Source organism: Pan troglodytes, chromosome 10 (genome assembly GCF_028858775.2).
Source record: "Pan troglodytes isolate AG18354 chromosome 10, NHGRI_mPanTro3-v2.0_pri, whole genome shotgun sequence".
NCBI lineage: Eukaryota > Metazoa > Chordata > Mammalia > Primates > Hominidae > Pan > Pan troglodytes.
Genome location: NC_072408.2, coordinates 67,322,114 through 67,344,975, shown reverse-complemented (window position 1 = coordinate 67,344,975; position 22,862 = coordinate 67,322,114). Strand labels below are relative to the sequence as shown.

At 35.5% G+C, this 22,862-nt stretch overlaps 1 protein-coding gene across 17 annotated transcripts in view; it reads left to right on the top strand.

Annotated features, from left to right (window-relative positions):
• CCDC91 (coiled-coil domain containing 91) overlaps positions 1-22,862 on the top strand; it is a 355,144-nt gene that overhangs the window by 4,447 nt on the left and 327,835 nt on the right. For 2 of the 17 annotated variants that reach the window (XM_063786835.1, XM_063786837.1), the window contains exon 2: positions 14,195-14,265. The exons of the other annotated variants lie outside the window; for them this stretch is intronic. The gene's annotated coding sequence lies outside the window, so the exon portion shown is untranslated. The remainder of the gene's footprint in view (positions 1-14,194; positions 14,266-22,862) is intronic. 17 annotated transcript variants of the gene reach the window in all.

Genomic DNA, 22,862 nt, shown 5'->3' with positions numbered 1-22,862 from the left:
CCAAAGAGTGAGCAGCAGCAAGATTTATTGCGAACAGTGAAAGAACAAAGCTTCCACAGCATGGAAGGGGACCCGAAGGGGTTGCTCCTGCTGGCTTGGGTGGCCTGCTTTTATTCCCTTATTTGGCCCCCACTCACATCCTGCAGATTGGTCCATTTACAGAGAGCTGATTGGTCCATTTTACAGAGTGCTGATTGGTCCGTTTTACAGAGTGCTGATTGGTCCATTTTGACAGAGTGTTGACTGGTGTGTTTACAAACCTTTAGCTAGACACAGAGCGCTGATTGGTGCATTTACAATCCTTTAGCTACACAGAAAAGTTCTCCAAGTCCCCTACCCGATTAGCTAGACACAGAGTGCTGATTGGTGCGTTTACAAACCTTTAGCTAGACACAGACTCTGATTGGTGCATTTACAATCCTTTAGCTAGACAGAAAAGTTCTCCAAGTCCCCACCTGACCCAGAAGCCCAGCCGGCTTCACCTCTCATTACTATTTTTTCTTCATTAAATTTCTTTGGCTTGCCTTGTCAAAAATCAGTTGACTATGTTTGTGTGGTTTGCTTTGTGGACTCTATTTTGTTCCATTGTTCTGTGCGTCTGTTTGGCTAAAACCTCAGTCCTTATTATGGTAGCGTTATAGTGTATCTTGAAGTCAAAAAGCCTGAGTCCTCCAACTTTGTTGTTGTTTGTCAAAAATTTTTGAGTATTCGAGTTCTTTTTCTTTCCATGTACGTTTTAGAATCTCTTTATTTCTATATAAAAGCATTGTGGAATTTTTAGTATGATTGCATTGAAGTTATGGATCCATTTGGGGAGAATTGACATCTTAAAAATGTTGTTTTCTAATCCATTAATAAAATACCTTTCCTGTCCCACTGCTGTGGCTCATGCTTGTAATCCCAGCACTTTGGGAGGTCAAGGTGGGAGGATTGCTTGAGCCCAGGAGTTCAAGAGCAGCTTGGACAACATGGCAAAACCGCATCTCTACAAAAATGAGAAAAATTAGCTGGGTGTGTTGCCATGCACCTGTAGTCCCTGCTACTTGGAAGGCTGAGGTGGGAGGATTGATTGAGCCTGGGAGGTAGAGGCTACAGTGAGTTGTGATCATGCCACTGCACTCTAGCCTCTGCAACAGAGAGAGCCTCTTTCAAGAGAGAAAACAAAATGAAACAACCTTTCTACGTTTATTTGGTCTTTGATTTATCTCTCTGTTTTTAAGCTTTCCGCATAAAAATGTTGCGCATATTTTGTTACGTTTGTATCTAAATGTTTTATGTTGTTTGGTTCTGTTGTAAACAGTAACCTTTAAAAATTTTTAAATTTCCAATTACTTATGTAAGTGAATCAGTATTTTAATATTGATCTTGAATTTTTGAATTTTACAACCTTGTTAAACTCACGAGTTCGTTCTAGTAGCTTTTGTAGCTACTGCTGTCTGCTGGTAGAGACAGCTTTATTTCACATTTTCTCATTTGTTTGCCTTTTATTTTGTTTTCTTGTCTCTTTGCACTGGCTAGGACCTCTACTAATGTTAACTAGAACAAGTCAGATCAGCACAGATATCCTTGCATTGCTCTTCATCTTAGTAGAGAAGGTATACAGTCTTTTACCATTGAGTAGTTAGCTGTAAGTTTTTTGTGGATATCATTTTGACCCAGCCAAGGAAGTTCTCTTTAACTCCTGCTTAGAGCTTTAAAATTTAACCATAAATGAATGTTATATTGCTTTTTTGATTGTGAACATGATAGTTGATTACAGTAGAAAGTTGGAAATAAAGGAAGACTATAAAAAAAGTTACCCTATTTTCAGTAATCTGAGGTAACTGCTGCAAACATTGTGGTGGCTTTTCTTTCAGTCTTTTCTTTTGCAAATATATTTTAAAAACAAAATTGTTAATATTGTTTTATATTTTGCCCTTTTCACTCAGAATCACATTGGGAGTACTTACATCATGAATTATTTTGAAAACTTGATTTGTAATGGTTATGGGTTATTGTGTTATATGGATATGCCCATCATTTAATGATTTTCTTATTGTTAAATAGTAAAATTGTATTTCAGTTTTCCCTGTTGAAATTAACATTAAATATTTGTGCTTAACTCTGATAATTTTTCAAAGTAATTTATAAAAATATGATTATCACTCAAAGTATATACATTTTTTTTTCAGGTTCTTATATCCACTGCCTCTGTTTGGTGCTCTTGAAATTTGTTCTTTAGGCTATTTATTGTAAGAAATTTGGGGTCAGTATCATTGGCTTTTTGGGCATCACCTTAAGGTAGAATCTTTGAATTTCAGAAACAGAGTTCCTTAGAGATCGGTCTAGTTCAAACCGTTTTTTAAGCGGTTTAGAGTCTGTAATCATTAAATAACTTTTCTGCCTATACTATTTTGTTTCCACTGATCTATACAGAGTTACTGGTGAATTACGTATAATGTAATATACCACCTGTGCTCTTCTTTTGATAAGAATTATAGAAATCTTTGTGCCTAGCATCATGTAAAACCCTTTATGTATGTTGTTTTATTGAATTCCAACTGCTACTTTTTGGTAGTAACATTTTTTTCCATTTCATAGACAAAGGAAACTGTCTCCAAGTGAGCAAACTTACCTAAGGTTGTATTAATAGTAAGTGGTAGAGCTTGAGTTTGTTCACAAATCTTCCTGAATCTGTGCTTTTATTCGTAGGCTATACTATGAGTATTATGTTATTTTAGGTATTTTGTATATTTTATGTTTATTTTGAATATATTAATTTTAATGCTAACAATAAATTTACTAAGCAGATTAGCAAATTAGCATGAGATGTTATCAGTACTTCTGAAATGTTTGTCCAAATTTATATCCTAAGTCTATTCTTATTTTCTAAGTGGCGTAAAGATTATTGTTGGCTATATGCCATACAATTTTACTTAAATAATTAGGATCATATTTACTGTGACTAGTAGAGGATACAACAATTTATTTATTTTGAAATGTGAAGAATTATAGGTTTAATAAATGGAGATAAAAAATAATGTTAATTACTTTATAAAATGAGCTCTGTTATAATTCTGGTAAAACAATTTGTTTTCCTTAGAAGGATATGTACATTTTGGTATTTACATTTCAACATGGACTATGTGAATGAAATAATTAGTTTGTGAAGTATGAAATCACTTTTTCCTTGTATTCAGAGAAGGTTGGCTTTTCTGTGTCTACCACCTCCTATGTTTTTTATTATGTTCAGCCCTGCGGTTAAAGAGTAGGTCTACATAGTCATTTTAAAAAGCTGCTTACATTTTATATTATGAGAATTCAGAACTTCTGCAATTGTAGTAAAGACAGTGCTGCAGTGTTATGCAAGATCCATTAATCTATGAATATGCTTCACTGACAGATGGGCTTATATGAATATTATTTAAAAACTACATGCTTAGACATCAGTAAAAGATAGTGATTAAAGATGAGATTAAGTATCATTTTAATTACGAATTTTATACAGACAACTTAAAATTAGGTTAGACCTTTTGCTTAGTTTGCCAAAATTGGGCATGAAAAACAAAATAAGCCTGTGAAAGCTGAATGACATTAAATGGGCCACCCTGAATCAGAAGACAAGTGGCAATGAATACCTATTTTCCATTTTGCTGAATGAGAAGAATGTTTAATAAATGGTGATAGTTTTCATGAGATATTTAGATATTTTAAGTTTTATCTCGTTGGTTATGCAGAAGAGATTTATTTCTCTTTTTATTCAGTCTAGCAATTTCTGACTTATGAGTGGAGTGTTGAATCCATTTACAATTAATGTATTTACTAATGCTTAAGGTAGTATTTATGTCTGTCATTTTGCTATTTTTTCTGTATATCAAGTAATTTTTTGTCATTCCTTAATTACTACATTATTGCTTTCTCTGCCTTTTTTTGTATTAAGTATATATTTTCTAATGTACCATTTTAATTTCCTTGATGTTTCTCTTTTTTTTTTTTTTTAAGAGACAGAATCGCCTAAGCTGAAGTGTAGTGGCACCATCATAACTCACTGCAGCCTCCAGCTCCTTGGCTCAAGTGATTCTCCTGCTTGAGCCTCCCTAGTAGCTAGGACTACAGGTGTGTGCCACGATGCTTGGATAATTTTTTTATTTTTTGTAGAGACAGGTTCTTACTCTGTTGCCTGGGCTGGTCTTGAACTCCTGGCCGCAAGTGATCCTCTTACCTTGGCCTTCCAAGTGCTGGGAATACAGTTGTGAGCCACTGCACCCGGCCTTGACGTTTCTTTTACTAAATATTTTTTGAGTTCTCAGTGGTTGCCCTGGGACTTACAAATAGTACCTTATTTTATAACAATCTATATTAACTAATACTAACTAAATTTAAGTTTACAAATTTTGTTCCTATATATTCCCTCCCCTTCCTTCACGCTATTGCATAAGTTACATCTTTCTACATTAATACAGTATCCATTAACACTGATTTATAATTCTTGATTTATGCAGCTGTCTTTTCAATCACATAGGAGAAAAGAGCCACAACCAAACATACATTTATATTTTCTTTTATATTTACCTATGTAGTTATCTTTACCAGTGTTCTTAATTTCTTTATGTAGATTCAAGTATACTGTCTCTTGTCCTTTCAGTTCAGTCTGAGAGACCCAGGTTAGTATTTCTCGTAGATAAGATGTGCTAGCATACATTCTCTTTGGTTTTGTTTATCTGAGAAAGTCATAATTTCTTCATATTCAAAGAATAGTTTTGCTAGAATTAGAATTCTTAGTTGGCAGTCTTTTTCTTTTAGGAATTTGAATGTATCTTTCCACTGCCTCTGGCCTCCGTGGTTTTTAATGAGAAATCAGATAGGAAATCTTTTTGACGATTCCCTATTTTTGATGAGTTGCTTCTCTCTTGTTGCTTTCAGTATTCTCTCTTTATGTTTCGAAAGTTTGGTTATGATGTGTTACAGTGTGGATCTCTTGAATTTTATCCTACTTTGAGTTTATTGAGCTTCTTAGATGTATAGATTAATGCTTTTCATCAAATTAGAGAAGTTTCCTTGTATCGTTTCTTCAAATATTCTTTCTGTTCCTTCCTTTTTCTCCTCTTTTTCTGGTTCTCTCATTATGCGTATGTTGGTATGCTTGATGGTTTCTTATAGGTCTTTGATGCTCTGTTTATTTTTCTTCATTCTTTTTTCATTCTGTTCCTTAGCCTGGATAATCTCAATTGACCTATCTTCAAGTTCACTGATTTTTGTGCCAGCTCAAATGTGCAGTTGAACTCTTCTAGTGAATTTTTGAATTAAATTATTATACTTTTTAATTCCACAATGTTTGTTTCTTTATTTTGTAATCTCTATCTCTTCATTAATAATCTCTATTTGGTGAGATATTGTTGTCATACTTCATATATGGTTTTCTTTAGCTCTTTGAAACTATATCTAAGAAAATATTTAGAGAAAACGTTTTAGTGTCTTTGTCTCATAAGTTCAATGTCTGGGCTTCCTTTGGGACAATTAACTGCCTTTTTTCTCTCCATGTATAGATCATCCTTTCTTGCTTCTTGCATGTCTCACAATTTTTTGTTGAAAATTAGATAATTAAATAATGTCTAATGTGGTAACTCTGGAAATCAGATTCTCCTTCTCAGGGTTTCTTCTTGTTGCTGCTCTTGTTATTTGTTTGCATAGTGACTTTCCTGAACTCTTTATGTAAACTTTGTATTCTTTTTATGTGTGGCCACTAAAGTCCCTGCATGGTTAGTACTGGACAGCGAATGATTGGACAGTTATTTCCCTAATGCTTGGAAGCAATGAGTCTCCCAGCCTTTGCTGGTGGTCTCTGTGTGCATGATGGGGCATGCCTTCAATGCTTAGGCAGTTTATAACTCTACTTTAGCTTTTAGTTCCCACTTGTACAGAGCTTAAAGAGTAGCAAGAAGTCAAAGCTCAGGTCGCCTTTTCAATTCTTTACTGAGTACTTGCATGAGCTTGGCCATCTGGAGTTCAAGGAATATGTTGGATCTTATCAAAATCCCCTATTGACATTTCATTACCTAGCTTTTCCTTTTAAGATTCTGGTCAGCTTGCTGTTTGCCCCAACTGTTACTGCCACCTCAGGCAAGTTGATGTTAAACAGTTGGCTCTGTTTGTTTTTGACAAATGCTATCTGGGGAAAAGGTTATTGGCACTGGACAAGCTCTTAGGTCAAATAAAGACAAGTAAAGGAGTGGTGTTTTCCAGGGAACTGCCAGACAGGTCAATAATGACAATTTCTGGGAACGGGGTTTTGGAGGAGGTCCAGCCCTATTTTGCCCCTCCTGGTGGCTGCTAGGCTGCTGGATTTTATTGTGATTTTTGAGCCTTCTAGTTTTGAAGGCTCTCATGGTACTGGGGATAGAGGGATGAGATTAAAATGCCATAAAACTTGCTTTTCTTAATGAAAATCAGCCATTTTTCTGTAATATGTTCTTCCTAGATTGATGCGAGCCTTTGATTAATTTCTAGAGTTCTGAAAAAAGTTGACTTTGACAATTTTTGCCACTGTTGTTCTTGCTTTATGGAGGAAAGGATTTTTGGAGTTCCTTAACTCCACTATTCCTGCTGATGTCACTGTGTAGTATTTTAATAGCCCAAGTTCTTCTTAATGTCACCTTATCCCAATTATACTTATATTCCACCACTTTGCTTCATGTTTATCATCTGTGGTATACAGCTTCATATAAGAGATCATTTAGGGATTATTCTAATTCAGATATGTAAAAATTTCCCATATGTAGCAAACCATTTAACAATATTAGGCATCTGCTTAGTGCTGTGAAAATTCTGCAGGATGAAAATTACAATCTGTTCCTAAATTTAGGGAGGTGTCTGCAGTATAGTTAGGAATTTATACATGTAGAAAAAGTTGAATTGTTGATTATATGAGTGAAAGAGATCTGATAAGGTAGAACGTAAGCTACTTTTATTAATAATAAGTAGTATGGTGCAGACATAGAGCATTATTAGCCATTATGTAATTTTGTTCTTAAATAATTTGAGTCAGTTTTAAATAGAGGAAATCTTCAGTTTAGGCTTGTGAATTATGGCTAAAAATTCAATTGAATTGCCAAAATGATTATACTTAATATTATTAAACACTGTGTGCTATGCCTGAACATATTACTTGGAGAAATTAGATTTTCTGGTTAATGGAATTTCCTAGTTAAAAAAAACAACCAGAAGCCCAGTTTTTCCTTGATTTTGTGAAAATGTCTAGACATGTATTTGTGGGTTTTGATGCCTTAATTATTGAAGGTAAATGATCTCTCCCTCTGTCCCTTTTTAAAGCATTTAACTGAATGCTTATCAAGCTATGGTACCTGGCAGTCATAATTGAGAATATTATTTTCCAGTGCTGTAGAAGAGAGTCACATGATTGGTGCCCTCAAAAAATTGGTAAGAACATGGGGTTAAAATGTAGCTGTATTGTATCTTTGGGTTCTTACGATATGAATATATGTGAGTTTTTGTGTTTTATTTAATTTATATCACTTTTCTGCATGAGGAAGACATTAATGGTTTGCAGATGTTGTAAATGATTACTAGAGATGCTTTTTCATGCTCATATTAGCCAGTCCCTGATATGCATTTATTTTGATTATTAATTTTCTGATTAAAAATAAAATGATGCATACTGGCATTTTTTGGGGAAGTAATGCTATGATATATTTCATCATTCAGAATGCAAAATTAGCAATTCCTAGTGTAAGCAATTTCAAATTTTCACACTTATCATGAATTTAAGGATGCAAAGGACCTGCTTTATATTCCTGCATTTTTTTGTGAGGGAAAGTCATGTTAGGTATTTCTAAGATGTATTTTTCTCTTCTCTTTACTCTCCTTATTACATTTGAATCATGTGTAGTTTTAAGCTAGGTATTTATTTACTTATTTGTTACCAGACAGGTGTCTCATGTTTGGGTGGTATATATTGCTGCCAAAGGCTCACCACAAAGTTGCTCAAGGTGAAGAGAGTGGGTTTCTAGAAGTACAGCTAATTCTTCTGTAGTGTCTAGTTAGTGTAAAATATAAAAAATCAACCAAATACATTTATACGCAATTAAAGGAATACTTATACGCAATTATAGGAATTTAGTAAATAAAACTTTTTAGTATCATTGCTACCATGCATAATTAACATTTTTAAGATTTATTACATATTTACTCGGTAGAGGAACAGAATCAGTTGACATTTCTTTAGGACCCTGACATTATGGCATATGAAGAATGTTGGGAGTGCCTAGATTGCCTGTTGGAAAGCCTTGGATTTTTAGTTAATGACTCGGCTAGTCTTCATAATGGTGAAGAGGAAAACTCTTTCAGATATTGCTCATAGGATGTCAGTTTTGTCAGGAATATGCTCAATTATAGAGAGAAAGGAGAGTGAAGAGAGAAGGGAGAATGAAGAGGGAAAGGCGAATGAAGGTGTGCTTCAGACTTTTTTTTTTTTAACATACAAGTCTAATAGTTATATTGAGTGGATTAAAGTCTATATGAATTAGAAGTCATTTATAGATACTGGTACTCAATTACATATTAAGTACGGAGGTAAAAAAAAAATGACAGGTTATTCATACTAAAGTCAGGATGAGATGAAAAATGTGCTGAGTATACCAGCACTTTTAATTCAAGGAAAAATGAAAATGAGTGGTTAAAACAAGTGTTAAAAGAAAAACTTCAGCCAAATTAAATTTAAAGGAGTTTAATTGAGCAATGAACAATTTGCAAGTTGGGCAGCTCCCAGAATTACAGCAAATTCAAAGAGACTCTATTGCAGCCACACGGTGGAAGAAGATTTGTAGACAAAAAAGAAATGACATACAGCAATTGGAAGTGAGGTATAAAACATTTGGATTGGTTCCCTTATTTGAACACAGTTTAAACACTCAGCAGTTATGAATGGTTGAAGTCTTTCTGCTGGAATTGGCTAAGACTCAGCTATTGTTACAGACGCATACTCCTAAGTTAGGTTTTCAGTCTTGTCAACCTATTAAGTTAGGTTGCAGTTGGTCCACAAAGACTCAAATATAGAAGTATAGAGTCCTTCTCAGGCCATATTTGGTTTGCTTTAGCAATTCTCCCCTTTTGCTCATTTTCTCAATTTTTGAGAGATTGAGCACAACTTTAGTCATTAATGTCACAATCATTGTAGTAAATGTACTTATTTGGTCTTGAAACCCACCAGGAAACAGTAGAACAGTGAGTTTCGCAAAGGTAGGAACAAGAGTACCTCCTTATGCTGGAATGTCCTGTTTACAGGGGAAAAACAAACCAGGTCTGTTCTCCTGTAGGATCTATGTGTTTCCTTAAAGTCTTAGTTTGATTATGTCACATTCAGCATGAGCAACTCCAGTTTTGTTTGGTTTGGTCTGTTGGGGCCTAGTGAGTGAGCTCAGTCTAAAACAATGGCCACCCATAATTTTGTTTAAAAAAATTCCACCTTTTTGGTCAGGTTCTCAGGTGAGAGTGTGACCAAAACTTAGGGCCTTAGCACCACTCTCTGTTAACATCATTTGGGTTTCCAGTCTCAGCATGTCATTCATAGGTTACAGTATCCTCATGGTCACACATTTCTTTCAGCTCTTGTCATTCCACTTGAAGAGAGACCGTTAGATATTCTAGAGATGGCTGCATGCAAACATTTAAAACCTTTGAGAGAATACAGTGCACTAGGGAGACTATTATTATGACTACGGGAGAATAATACCAAGGGTTTGGAGTATGCTTCTTACCTAGGGTCCCCATAAACCAAACCTCCTAAACTCAAATAGATCAGAGAATGAGCTAGATAAAGGGTCTACTCACTTAACTAAGTAGTTTTTTCATTAATCTCCTGCAACTGAGTTTCTATAATACCTGATGTTTTCTCTATAGGTCGTAAGTGCCAGAGGCTGCAGGTACTTCTGTGTTTAGCCACTTAATACTATTTAGCATGACTTTTACAAGAGAATTTAAAGTCTGTTGTGTAACCCTAGCCTTTACAGTATATAAAGCCTATCATGCTATAGAGCCTATCATGAGGGATACATTTCTAATCATTGCCTATTTTATTCCAAATCGTGGAAAAAGGACCTAACAAATGATGCCCTTCCAGGGAAGTGAAGGCCTCCAGGCAATGTTTTCTTTAACCTAGGTTGTGGGTTAAGAGGAGTGAATCAATGTTCTGTTTCTGACTGATTATGAGGCAAAGTTTCTCACTCACATTGGGCCTTCATCTTTTATCTCTCAAAGTGTAAGATTATCCATGTATAAGGCTGGCTGCAAAATTCTTCACAAATAAAAGTATATCCTGTAAGTGCACACAACAGACCTTTTTTCCACTTCTATTGTTCATAGAGACATAAGCAAGGAAGAAAATATTCAAAGATAAGAGTCTAATGATAGTAGAGAAATCTTAATCTGTGATCTTGGGAAAAGCTGTTCACATCAAGGATGCCACTTCTTCTGGGGAGAAACTTCTCTGGTTAGCTTTACCTTAAGGATTTCAATGGGTGTACAGTTCCAAAAGTGTGGAGGGACCCTTCTCAGTTGTGAGATTATGAACCCAAGGTTCAAGGTTCCAAAGTTTTGTTGCAGAGTGGATGGCAAGGGCAGTCTTTCTCTGATGTTCTCAGAAGATCCAGTCTTTGGATTCTGAAGGGGTTAATTGTCCTCAAAACCATAAAAAGCTTTATTGACCTGATGAAAATACACTGGGCACAATAATTTCATGTTATAACATCAGTCCTCTTGCATGGGAAAGTTTGTATACAACCAGAAAACATGCATTGAAAATGACGAATGAAATCCCTTTATAAATGTTTAAATGGCCCATCAGGTAGGCAAATGTACCTGAAGCTTTGATTGTCTTCTGAAGAATATGGAATGGAACATTGGTTATAAACTATTTTCACAATTTATAAGTCACCACATCAATATATTTAATTTGGATCATTTTATCTTTTCCGTGATGAGTCATGGAATGCAGAACTTTTAATAATAAAAGGTTTAAGGACTCAATAAGGACAAGGCAGCTGTTCTGGTTTTTCATGAGTCCATGCTTAACATTGGACTTGATTCTCCAAATTAGGTGCATAGCACTGATAACTGATAGGTTATCATAGGTAATTTGACTTAGACCATGGATTTTATTCAAATTGTGTATCTAAATAATTTCAGTATTTGCTCATTTAGCATGAAAATCTGGCAAAGTATTTCCTTGGTATTTAATTAATTTTTGTTCTACTTGGATTAGCAGTTTTATAACCCAGTCAGTCTTTTCATTAAAGTTCCAGGAATTCTTACCCAGTTCAAATGACATGATTCTAAAGCTATTAGAAACCTGTATTCAAGAGTACTTTTCAGGGTCCTCTCCATCTTTCATGAACCTCCTGAAAGACACCATGCTTTTGAAATTTTGAGAAACTGCATCAGCATTAAGCAATTAACTGTGGAAATGACTTTAAATAGTTATAATTAAAAACACAATTGACAAAGAAATTTGGTTATTTCTGTGGTCTACAATAACTTAACATAATAACTTTAATTATGATTGATAGCATATACTCAGACATAATAGAATTTTAGAAGTCCCATACAATTTTGGAACATATATTAATATAATTCACTAAAGTATAACCTGGAGACTAAACATTATTTTTATTTTGATAAAGTTTCCCATGTAACTTAACATGCCAAATAATCCTGTTTACCTGTCTCTTAAATGCTTTAGGGGCCCTCTGGAGCATTCCAAAGTTGGATGTCAGAAAAGACCATTTTAAAGGTGAAATTTGATTTTGAGAAGCCTATCAAATATTTTAAAGGTTTAAAATACTTGATATTATGAAATAGAATCCAGGTTACTGTAAGTCATTCATTTAGCTAAAATGATGATTTAAAAAATTTTTAAAAAGGTAAAAATCTTTACTCATTGATAGAGGGAAGACTTAACTTTTGTCTCTTGTCTTTCCCTTCCTTTTTGGTAGTTTATTCAAAAGGCAAAGAAAATCTTTCATTATTTTATTTTATTTTATTTTTTGAGATGGAGTCTTGCTCTGTCACCCAGGCTGGAGTGCAGTGGCATGATCTTGGCTCACTGCAAGCTCTGCCTCCTGGGTTCATGCCATTCTCCTGCTTCAGCCTCCTGAGTAGCTGGGACTACAGGTGCCTGCCACCATGCCCGGCTAATTTTTTTTTTTGTATTTTTAGTAGAGATGAGGTTTCACCATGTTAGCCAGGATGGTCTTGATCTCCTGACCTCGTGATCTGCCTGCCTCAGCCTCCCAAAGTGCTAGGATTACAGGCGTGAGCCACCATACCTGGCCCATTATCTTTTAATAGTTCATGAAAATATTGTTCAAGAGAGAAAGCCAAATTTCACCCTTGCATTAGTCTACTATTAATGTCAATCCCAATTTTTAATAAACCATATAAACAAATCAGTTCAATCTTGGTTTGACCATAAGGTGAGATTCTCATAAACCTTTTATAACCTTTTACAATTTTTGTGAAAGAGAAGGTTAGTGCTTTAAGAAAAACCCTGTTGTGCTTTTATTCCCATTTTCAATTTATGGAAAAGCTGAAAAATACCACTTTAAATTTGGCCAATGTGTTCACACACAGAATTTCTTTAATAATGTTAATTATTTATTATTTCTTCTTCTTCTTCTTCTTATTTTTTTGAGACAGAGTTTCACTATTTTGCCCAGGCTGGAGTGCAGTGGTGTGATCTCGGCTCACTGCAACCTCGGCCCCTGGGTTCAAGTGATTCTCCTGCCTCAGCCCTCCGAGTAGCTGGGATTACAGGTGCCTGCCACCAGGCCTGGCTCATTTTTGTATTTTTAGTAGAGACAGGGTTTCGTCATGTTGACCAGGCTGGTCTTGATCTCCTGACCTCAAGTGATCCACCTGCCTCGGCCTCGCAAAGTGCTAGGATTATAGATGTGAGTTGCCACACCCAGCTCAAGATTTTTTATAACACTTTCACAACTTGTTTAAAACTTTAGCTTTATCTAATTTTAAACAATCCTTTAACCCTTTAAACTTTGCAAAAATTTACATTCCCATGCTTTCTTATAATCTTTTACCAAAACACATTTCATTCTCCTCATACTTTGCATGTAAACCTATTTTTTTCAGTAGTCTCAATTATATGTTAAAATGGTAATTCTTAGCAACTTTCACTTTTGGTGCATAAATTTCCTTTCGTTAATCCTTTCGTAACTTCCATAGACCATCTACAACATGCTTGTACTTTCTGACTTGTCCTAAACATCCTTCTTTTTAAACAACCAGTCATTTTTTACTTTAGGACAATAATTTACCATACAAGATCCTTTCTTATGTAAAATCTCTTTTCTTTATAACCCTCTTTGCATAGCTAGGGAACTTGGCTAATTCCATATGTCCCCAGGGCTTTAAAGTCAAGGCAGTGTATGACCTTAAAGCATTTAACAAACCTAGTATCTGACCTGAATAGTTTAGACCATATATCTTTATTTTTGTCAAAAATCTTGAAAATGTTTTATTTCCCAAAGATTACTAAATTCACTTGAACTAAAAGGCATTACAGTTTTTATTTTTCTTTCAAAATATTTAAGTGCCTATTTTTCTTTAAACCAATTAATTAGAGCTCTTTTATATAAACATTACACACACAACACATATATAACTGCACAGACAGAAGATTATTACAGTTGTTGTAAGTTTCTATTTACCAGTTTCTAAGTTTTTAAATTGGATTACTGGCTATAGGATGAAGTCTTTGGAAGAACAGGGCCAGGAAAGGGTCTCTGGTGCCTCCTGTTTTTCCCAAGGAGTCCCAGGCTGTTAGAGCTTGAATGTCTGCTTTTAATTAAGCTGACTTTTAAGCATAGGACTCTTTAATAAAAGTTCTTATAAATTTTTTATTACCTGACTTTAGCCAGGACAAACAGCTGATATTTTTGTGTTTAAAGATAGAAAAATTGAAGATGATTTGTGGAGGGTAAGATAATTAAAAAATGGTAAAGGACACCCAAATATCAAGCAGAAAGTACTCATTGCCTAAGCTGGGAATTGAACCCTGAGCCAGCAGCCATTGTGATGGCGGAGACTGAGACAGTATTGCCAGATAGTTACAAAGTCAAGCTTCCAGGGACATACAAAACAAGATGGAGTCTCATTTATTATTATTTTTTTCTTTTTCTTCTTTCAGGTATCTGCAGCAAAGGTTATTACTGACCAGTTTGCTGGGCCATCTTGAACAGCGGGCTTCCAGGGTTTTAGGCACGTATTTTGTCCTAAGGTACCCCTCTTTATGACAGAACAATACAGAAAGACTAAGCACACTAGATTCACTACACTTAAGACCAGCCTCAGAATTCTTTTTTGTGTTAATTAAAACTTCACAGAGGAGATAAACAGTGATTTTTACTATTCATTTAACCAGTTTGAACAGAGAAAAAGAGGCCAGAAATCTGAGTGGTAAGAAATTCTTACCCCTCTGCCAACATGCCAAGCCTCTGGGTTTCCTTTCCCTGAGTGGCCCTAGTGACCTGGCTCACCGCACCATAACCCTGAGGCCCAAGCCACAACACAAAGGAAAATTATCTTTTTCTATTCTGGCCAGTGCAAAATACGTGTGACAAAACATAGACATTAGCGAGTCTGCCTAGCACCCAATATCAGACCGGCAGCTTTCAAAATTGCCCCCAGATGGGCCCCATCATCCCTAAATCTTTTTTAGAAGCTTCTGCATATTAATAGGCATCCCTAGATGAGATTAATTTGGGAAACTTCATTTTTAAATGCACTTCTGTAGATTGTTGTTCACTTGGAATGTTTTACTGTAAGTTATGTTTAGTAAGATTTTGTCATTTCTGTAAGACTTCGTTGCCTCTTGGGTCTAATGTGTAAGCTGGAAGGAACTCAGTTTTCTAGAAATTAAGGATCCCATTTTTTACCTAAAATGTTGGCTTTACTCTCAGGTTCTCTTGATTAACTTAGCCAGTTTTTTTTTTTTTTTTTCCTTACCTAAGCACACCAGAAAAATGAAACAAAGGGGTAGAATGTAAAAATCCCTGTGTGAATTTTCAAATGCCAAATTTTATAACCCCTACAATATTACAGTTTGCTACCAGTTTCTTTGTGACCCAGTCAGATGTAAGAGGCCTCTAACTGGTCCCTAGCCAGTTAATTTCTGGATCAAATCCATTCCTGGACCCAGTCCAGTTTCTGTCATGACTTCCAAACCCAGTCTGGATTAGAAATTTGGTCAAAGAAACTCAGAGAGCTCAAAACACAAATCCATGGAGTTCTGAAATCCAAGAGAGAACTTACCGCAATCCCCAGCCACTCTGAGATCAGTGGACACAAATGGGTCCTGCAGGTACCTTGCTTGTTCACTCAGTGCTCCTGGGGGTCGTTAGAAGCTCTGCTTTGGATCCCGCTTCTGACACTATCTGTTAAAAGTGAAGCTTCAGCCATATTAAATTTAAAGGAGTTTAATTGGGCAATGAACGATTTGTGAATTGGGTAGCCCCCAGAATCACAGCAGATTCAAAGAGACTCCAGTGTTGCCACATGGTGGAAGAAGATTTATAGACAAAAAAAGGAAATGAAGTACAGAAATGGGAAGTGAGGTACAGAACAGCTTGATTGTTTACAGGTTGGTGTTTGCCTTATTTGAACACAGTTTGAATGCTCAGCAGTGTATGAATCATTGAAATATGGCCACTGGGATTGGCCAAGACTCAGCTCTTTTACAGGCGCATACCCCTAAGTTAGGTTTTCAGTCTTGTCAACCTATTAAGATAGGTGCAGTTCATCCACAAGGACTCAGATATAGAAGTATGGAATCCCTCTCAGGCCATATTTAGTTTTCTTTAACACAAGTTTTCTATCATCTTGGGAAAATGTGAGCAAACTAGTTATTTATGTGTTTCCCTTGGTGAACAAGTCCGTTTTTTATTAATGAGGCACTACTAGCAGACCTTTGATTGATGCATAAGCAAAGATTTACTAACTGCCAAAACTGAGTCTATGAAAGTTAAATAATGGAGAACTGAGGTATGTTGAGAAGCAAAATTCAGTTTAATAGAAATCTTTATTTGAGTCCTGACTATATTTCAAGTACCTGTACTAGGCATTGGGGGATACAGGAGTAAGTGCCACTCTGGGTCTTCAAAGACCTCACAGTCAATTATTTAAGAGTTTTAATAAACAAATAAGTTATAGTGAGTTTATTGATTGGGAAGGAATGGGATCTTGAAGATTGGAATGGGGATGCATGGAAAGACCCTGATGAAGCTGGAGACTTTGAATCCCTAAATTCTGATGAGTCTTCTTTGCCAGTTGAAGAGACCCCCACACCACTAGTGGGAATGGCCTCTTTACCCACCTCCCCTCTGCCCCTCCTTTCCCCCCAGGGGAATTAATTCTGCATTGCCCAAGCAAACTGTAATGGCTTTCCCTGAGGAAGTTGGCATGCAAGACAATTCTCAAGACCTCTCCCCACCGACTCCTCTTTGTTTCTAGACCTATAACTACACTCAAGTCTTAGTAGGCCCCTAAAGATGAGGCACAAAGTGTGACCCATGAAGACATGTACTACACTCTGAAATAAATACTTAAGTTTTCTATTTATACAGACAAAAGTCCAGAGAACATGTGTGATCATGCATATTAAGGGTATAGGATAATGTCAGAAGGAACATAAAGGTGGATCAGGCCAAATCTATTGATATGGGCTCACTAAGCAGAGATTCTGCAGCTTGGGGAATTATAAAAGGCTCTAACATTTTGTTTTCTTAGTTTGCTCCCATCATGAAAGGGACAGTGTTTTGTTCTTATTCCTGCTGGAGTAGACATTGAATATAGATTTCCCTTCCCTGCATGCATTGCTTCTGCCAAAACTACCAGACATGGATTTAAAGAATACCTTATCTACTATCATGGTATTAATATTACACACAGCATTATTTCTGATTAAAGAACTCACCTCATAGCAAAAGAAATGTGGCAGTGGGCCCATGTTCATGGAATTGACTGGTCTTAAGATGGTCTCTACTGTAGTGAAACAGCTGACTTGATAGAATGGTGGAATGGCTTTTTGAAGACTCAATTATGGTGCCAGCTTGGTGGCAGTGCCTTGAAAGGCTGGTGCAGGATTCTCCAGAAGGCTGTGTATATGCTGGATCAGTTTCCAATATATGGTGCTCTTTCTTCCATTGCCAGGATTCATGGATCCAAGAATCAAGGGGTGGAAACAGGAGTGGCACCAGTCATTATTATCTCTAGTGACTTGCTAGCAAAATTTTTGCTTCCTGTTCCTGTGAACTTATGCTTTGATGACCTAGAGATCTTAGTTCCAGATGGTGGAATGCTTTTACCAGGAAATAAAACAGTGATTCAGTTGAAATGGAAGATTCTAGCCTGGTCACTTTGGACTCCTCATATCTCTGAATCAATAGGCAAAGAAGAGAGTTACTGTGCTGGCTTGACTGATTGATCTTAACTACCAATGAGAAATTAGATTGCTGTTCTATAATGGAGGTAGAGTATGTCTGGAATACAGGGTATCTCTTAGGATGTCTTGGTCAGTGGAAAACTGAGCAACCCAACCCAACCCAAGCAGGAGTACTATGACCCAGATCCTTCAGGAATGAAAGTTAGGGTCACCCCACTGGGTAAACAGTCACAACCAGATGAGGTGATTGGTGAAGGCAAAGCAAATACAAAATAGGCAGTGGAAGAAGATAGTTATTAATACCAGCTATTAATACAGAAACAAGGCCTGTAATTGCCATGTGTATTTCCATCTTATTTTGTTATGTTTGTGTGTGTGTGTGTTTGTTTTCTGTCCTCTTTTATTCCCTTGTCATGAAATATAAGATAGTTTGACTATATATAATAGTATTTAAGTATTGTTAGCTTTACATCATAGTGTTTAAATTACAGGATATCAAGGGAAATAGAAATGTCATTCAAAATCTTTACTTCCTCTTCTTGGAAAGGGGCTAATACATTTCCAGTTGTAGTCAGGATAGTTGCATCACGTTAGGTGGAATTATGACCTTGTTATTTTCTTTATTTGGAGACTAAATATGATTTGAGGAGGTGCAGATGTGTGCCAAGTGGACTTGTGATGCTTAATTTTATGTGTCAACTTGACTAGGCCATGAGGTACTCACAGATTTGATTAAACATTATTCTAGGTATGTCTTTGAGAGTATTTTTGGATATTAACATTTGAATTGGTAGACTGAGTAAAGCATATTTTCCTCCTTAATATGGGTAGCCCTCATCCACTCAATTGAATATGTGAGTAGAATGAAACAGTTGTGTAATAAGAAACTGCTACTTCTTGACTGCTTGAGCTGGAATGCCAGTCTTCTCTTGTACTTGGACTGTAACTTACACTATTGGCTCTTCTAGTTCTCAGGCCATTGGACTCAGACTAGAACTTACACCATCAGCTTTCCTTGTTGTCAGGCTTAACATTATTGATTCTCCTAGCTTTCCAGCTTGCTGACTGCATATCTTTGGACATCCTGGCTTCTATAATCTTGTGAGCCAATTTCTGAAATTAATGTTTCTCTCTTTATTTATATACACACATATACCTCCTCTTAGTTCTCTTTTTCTGGAGAACCCTGATTAATATGCTTACCAAAAAAGTAGAAAATTAGTTGATTATTTCCTCTTCCAGTATAACCAACAGTTTGTGGTTGGCATGATGTAATGTCAGATATGAAGCTAATAAAATTTTGAAATAATGTAGGATTATCTTACCACTGTATCTATTAAGAAGAGTGGCCTTTAGCTTACTTCATAATTTGCCTTTATTCTTTGTGATATCCCAAAGGCAACTTAAGAAATAAATGACTAAATACTATGTAAAAGGAAGATGAAAAAAAGTGAAATGCTTAAAATGCCTAGTACAAGCAGAATTTATAGTAAATATTTTAGAAAGCCAGACATAGACAGAAGCAGTGGATGTACACTGTCAAGTATATGAACATTTAACAAAAGTGACACATACCTGCTGTGGCTTCAATATATTTGGTAATTCTCAGGAATTGATACATCTTTTTTATTTTCACCACAATGCCATTTTAGATTATTGAAGATAGTCATTATGCCCGTTTTCCCTGTTGAGGGCTAAAATGTTAATCAGATATACTGGTTAAAGATTTAATATACTTAAAATGGAATCTTATGCTGAATAATGCTGCTTAAATTAAAAAGAGAGGAGAAACCCATCAATAGCAATACTTAGTAGTACTTAATCGTTGTTGTTTTGTTTTTTTAAGTAAAGAAGGAGTAATCATGAAGACTCTAGGATTTCCTCTTTGATCAAAAGCTTTTAGGAGAAAAGAATGATCCTTTGGATATTTTCAGCATTTAAAGCTGTCTAATTACCATACATTCTTTCCATTGTGATTGTGTAGCAATGCTGAGGTCTGGAATTATGCAGATCATTTAAGCTTTCTTTGTTGTTCATCAACTCTCACTAGAATCCTTTCTCTGTGTTTCTCATGTTGGATTATATAGCAAGCTTTTGTTGGTTCTTAGCTTTAGAAAATGTCATTTTCTAAGCACAGCAAATATGTATTTCTCTTGCAATTCAGTTACTTTAACATGGTTTCAGTAAGTAAAATAAAATATATATAGTGCCTCAAAAATATCACAGAATTCAATTATGCTACCGAGAAAGTTGTGCCATCTTTTTGGGAACTTATGTGTAATGAACTGGTGGACTTTGTCTACTCTCCCGGAGGAAGGTAATCATAATAATTGAATAAAACACCATTAATTGGTTTTGTATGTAGAGAAGTTGGGGTGTGTGTTTGTGAGTGTGTATAAACTGTAGCATTCTTTTTATATAGTTATATATTTTTTATTCATTCTTAAAATAAGGTAACAGGCAATTGTTGAGAGCAGTGTTCTTATAATTGCTCTCTTCATCTATGAAACTGAAATTTCTTGATGGCTTTAAGTGTGTTTGTTCAGGAGAGAAAATCATTGTGAGGGAAGTAAATAGAATGTTACTTTCATGTTAAGGGATTCTTTGTTTTAGCCTTTTAGAATATAAACATCAGAGAATATCATAAGCATCAGGGAATCACTTGTAATGATGGTAAAGGAACCAACACTTCAGAGAATTGCACTTACACTTAAAGACCTGTCAGAGAATGTTTAAAATTAGAAACAACTTAAATGTGTATGAACTAGTATATGGATAAAGGAATTACAGTACATTCGTATAATACTACTCAGCAATAACAATGAACATTATTACTACTGCTTCCCTGTTACCCATAGTGTACACATCTTCCCTTATGATAAGGAAATTACCGCCCGAACTAATCTCTTAACATGCTACTAGGAAATATGCAAAAATGAGCAAGATGGTAGTATTGTGGTACTGACAACAGAGGTGCTAGAACAGATTAGAATACATAATTGAATATATGTACGTGTAAACACACAGAATATATGTATATGTAAACACACATATTTGAAAATTTTAATCCATTATATCCTTTAAATATCCTGGGGTGGTAGTAGTTTGCAAATGAGCTAAGTTTAGTTGAACATATTTGAGTTATACGTAGCTTGTGGAAAAATTTTAGGAAATTTTCCGAAACAGCAATTTTGAACTGACTGCTCAAGCTTATATTCATTTTTATAGGTAGACTTCAGATGTTTTCCCATGTATTTGAGAAGCTGAAGTCAGTAAGTGAATCAAAAGATATTAAGTGTTTATTAATTATTTTTCTGTGCCACAAAGGGACAGAATTTTTAGAATTGCTGGAGAAAGGCAGAAGACAAGACTGTAAAGGTAAATATGAACCAAATTGTGAAAGGACTGTAGGATTTCATGGTAGGAATAGATTACCAGCAGCAGAGTGGGAGAAGTAGGTAAGTATGGGCATGATGAAGGCGACCCTAGGCAGGCTAGGATAAAACTCTGTGTAATCATTATTTTATGTAACTACCTGAAAAAAAAATAAGGCTTTAGTTTGGGTGCAGGGTGGTGGTATGCTCTTACTTTCAAATTAGAAGTAAGATACAGACTTTTACTAAGCAGAAAGATGATTATAATTTGGAAGAACCTGATAACTTTCACTATCTGTGGCAGCCTGGTTTACTGTAGAGAGCTTAAAAAATCTTGATGTAGGTGACATCCTTTTCTTACTTATCATCTAAGGTTGTCTTCCTGTTTACCTATTATAACTGTCCCCTCCTGTTCCAGTCTCATTCATTTTCTAGTTTGGTGACTCCTTGCTGTGTTCTCACTTCCTCCATCCTCCGTGTTTGATCCCTTTAGATATCCTTTTTTTAAGCTTACCTGCCTGAGACACTTTACATACACATTGCACATCTTTTTCCCCTAATATCTTACTCCTTTCCCCTTTTGATTTTGGTAGCTACTGTAGTTCTGCCAAAGAGATAATCTTTTTCTCTGGGCTTTCAAGGGAATGCCCATTCGACTGTTGGTCTACTGTGATCTTTCTACTCCCATTCCTGCTAGAGGAAGGGATTTAGCACTAGTGACAAGCATAGAGGCTGTGATAAAAGTCTCTAATAGAAAGCTCGTTTTCATTACTTCTTTCTGTATATCATAGTGATTTAAAAATCATTTTAAATTTAGGTGTATAAACAATTAAAATCACCAATAACTCCTCAAGCTGGAAGACAAAATTAAAAAAAAAGAAATCACCAATATTAAGTATGTAATTTGATGACTTTGACAAATATTTACATATGAGAAACCACTACCGTATTATATGGAATATTTAATCACTGCAGAATGTTCCCTTGTGCCTCATAAGACTAGACCCCGTCCCACCACCCCTGGTCCCTGGCAACCACTGATTTGCTTTTGGTCACTGAAGTTTTGCCTTTTCAAGAATTTAATATAAAAGGAACATTGCAGATGTTGTTTGTGTGTGTGTGTGTATGTATGTATGTGTGTGTGTACGTATTTGGTTTCTTTGACTTGGTGTAATGAAGATTCTTTCATATTGTTGCATATATAAATAGGTTTGTTCGTTGTAATTGCTGAGTAATATTGTATGGATGTACCATTATTCCTTTATCCATATACTAGTTGATACACATTTGAATTGTTTCTAGTTTTAAACATTCTCTGACAGGTCTTTATGTGGACATATGTTTTCTCTTAGGTCAATAGCTTGGAGTAGAATTCTTGGGTTGTGTGGCAAGTGTATGTTTAACATTATACACAATTGCCAAACTTTTCCAAAGTGGCTGTATCAGTTTACATTCTCACTAGGTTACATGAGAATTCTAGGTGCTCCATATTCTCACCAACACTTGATATTGTGAATCTTTTTAAGTAGCCATTTTAGTAGATTGTACTGGTACCTGCATTTCGGTTTTAATTTACATTTTTCTAATTTCTAATGATGTTGTACATCTTTTCATGTGCTTGAGATTATTAGATCGTTTATAAAGTGTCTATTAAAATATTTTACCATTAAAAAATTAGGTTATCTTATTATTTATATGTAAGCTTTCTTTTTATATTCTGGATATAAGACCTTTTCAGATAGGTTTGTCAAATATTTTAGTCCAATCTGTGGCTTGCCTTTTTAAATATTCTCAACAGTATACATTTTTAATTTTAAAATTTGGTAAAATATATATAACAAAATTTACCAGTGTAACCATTTTTTTTTTTTTTTTTTTTTTTTTTTTGAGATGGAGTCTCATTCTTTCACCCAGGCTGGAGTGCAGTGGCGTGATCTGGGCTCACTGCAAGCTCTGCCTCCTGGGTTCATGCCATTCTTCTGCCTCAGCCTCCCAAGTAGCTGGGACTACAGGTGTCTGCCAGCACACTCGGCTAATTTTTT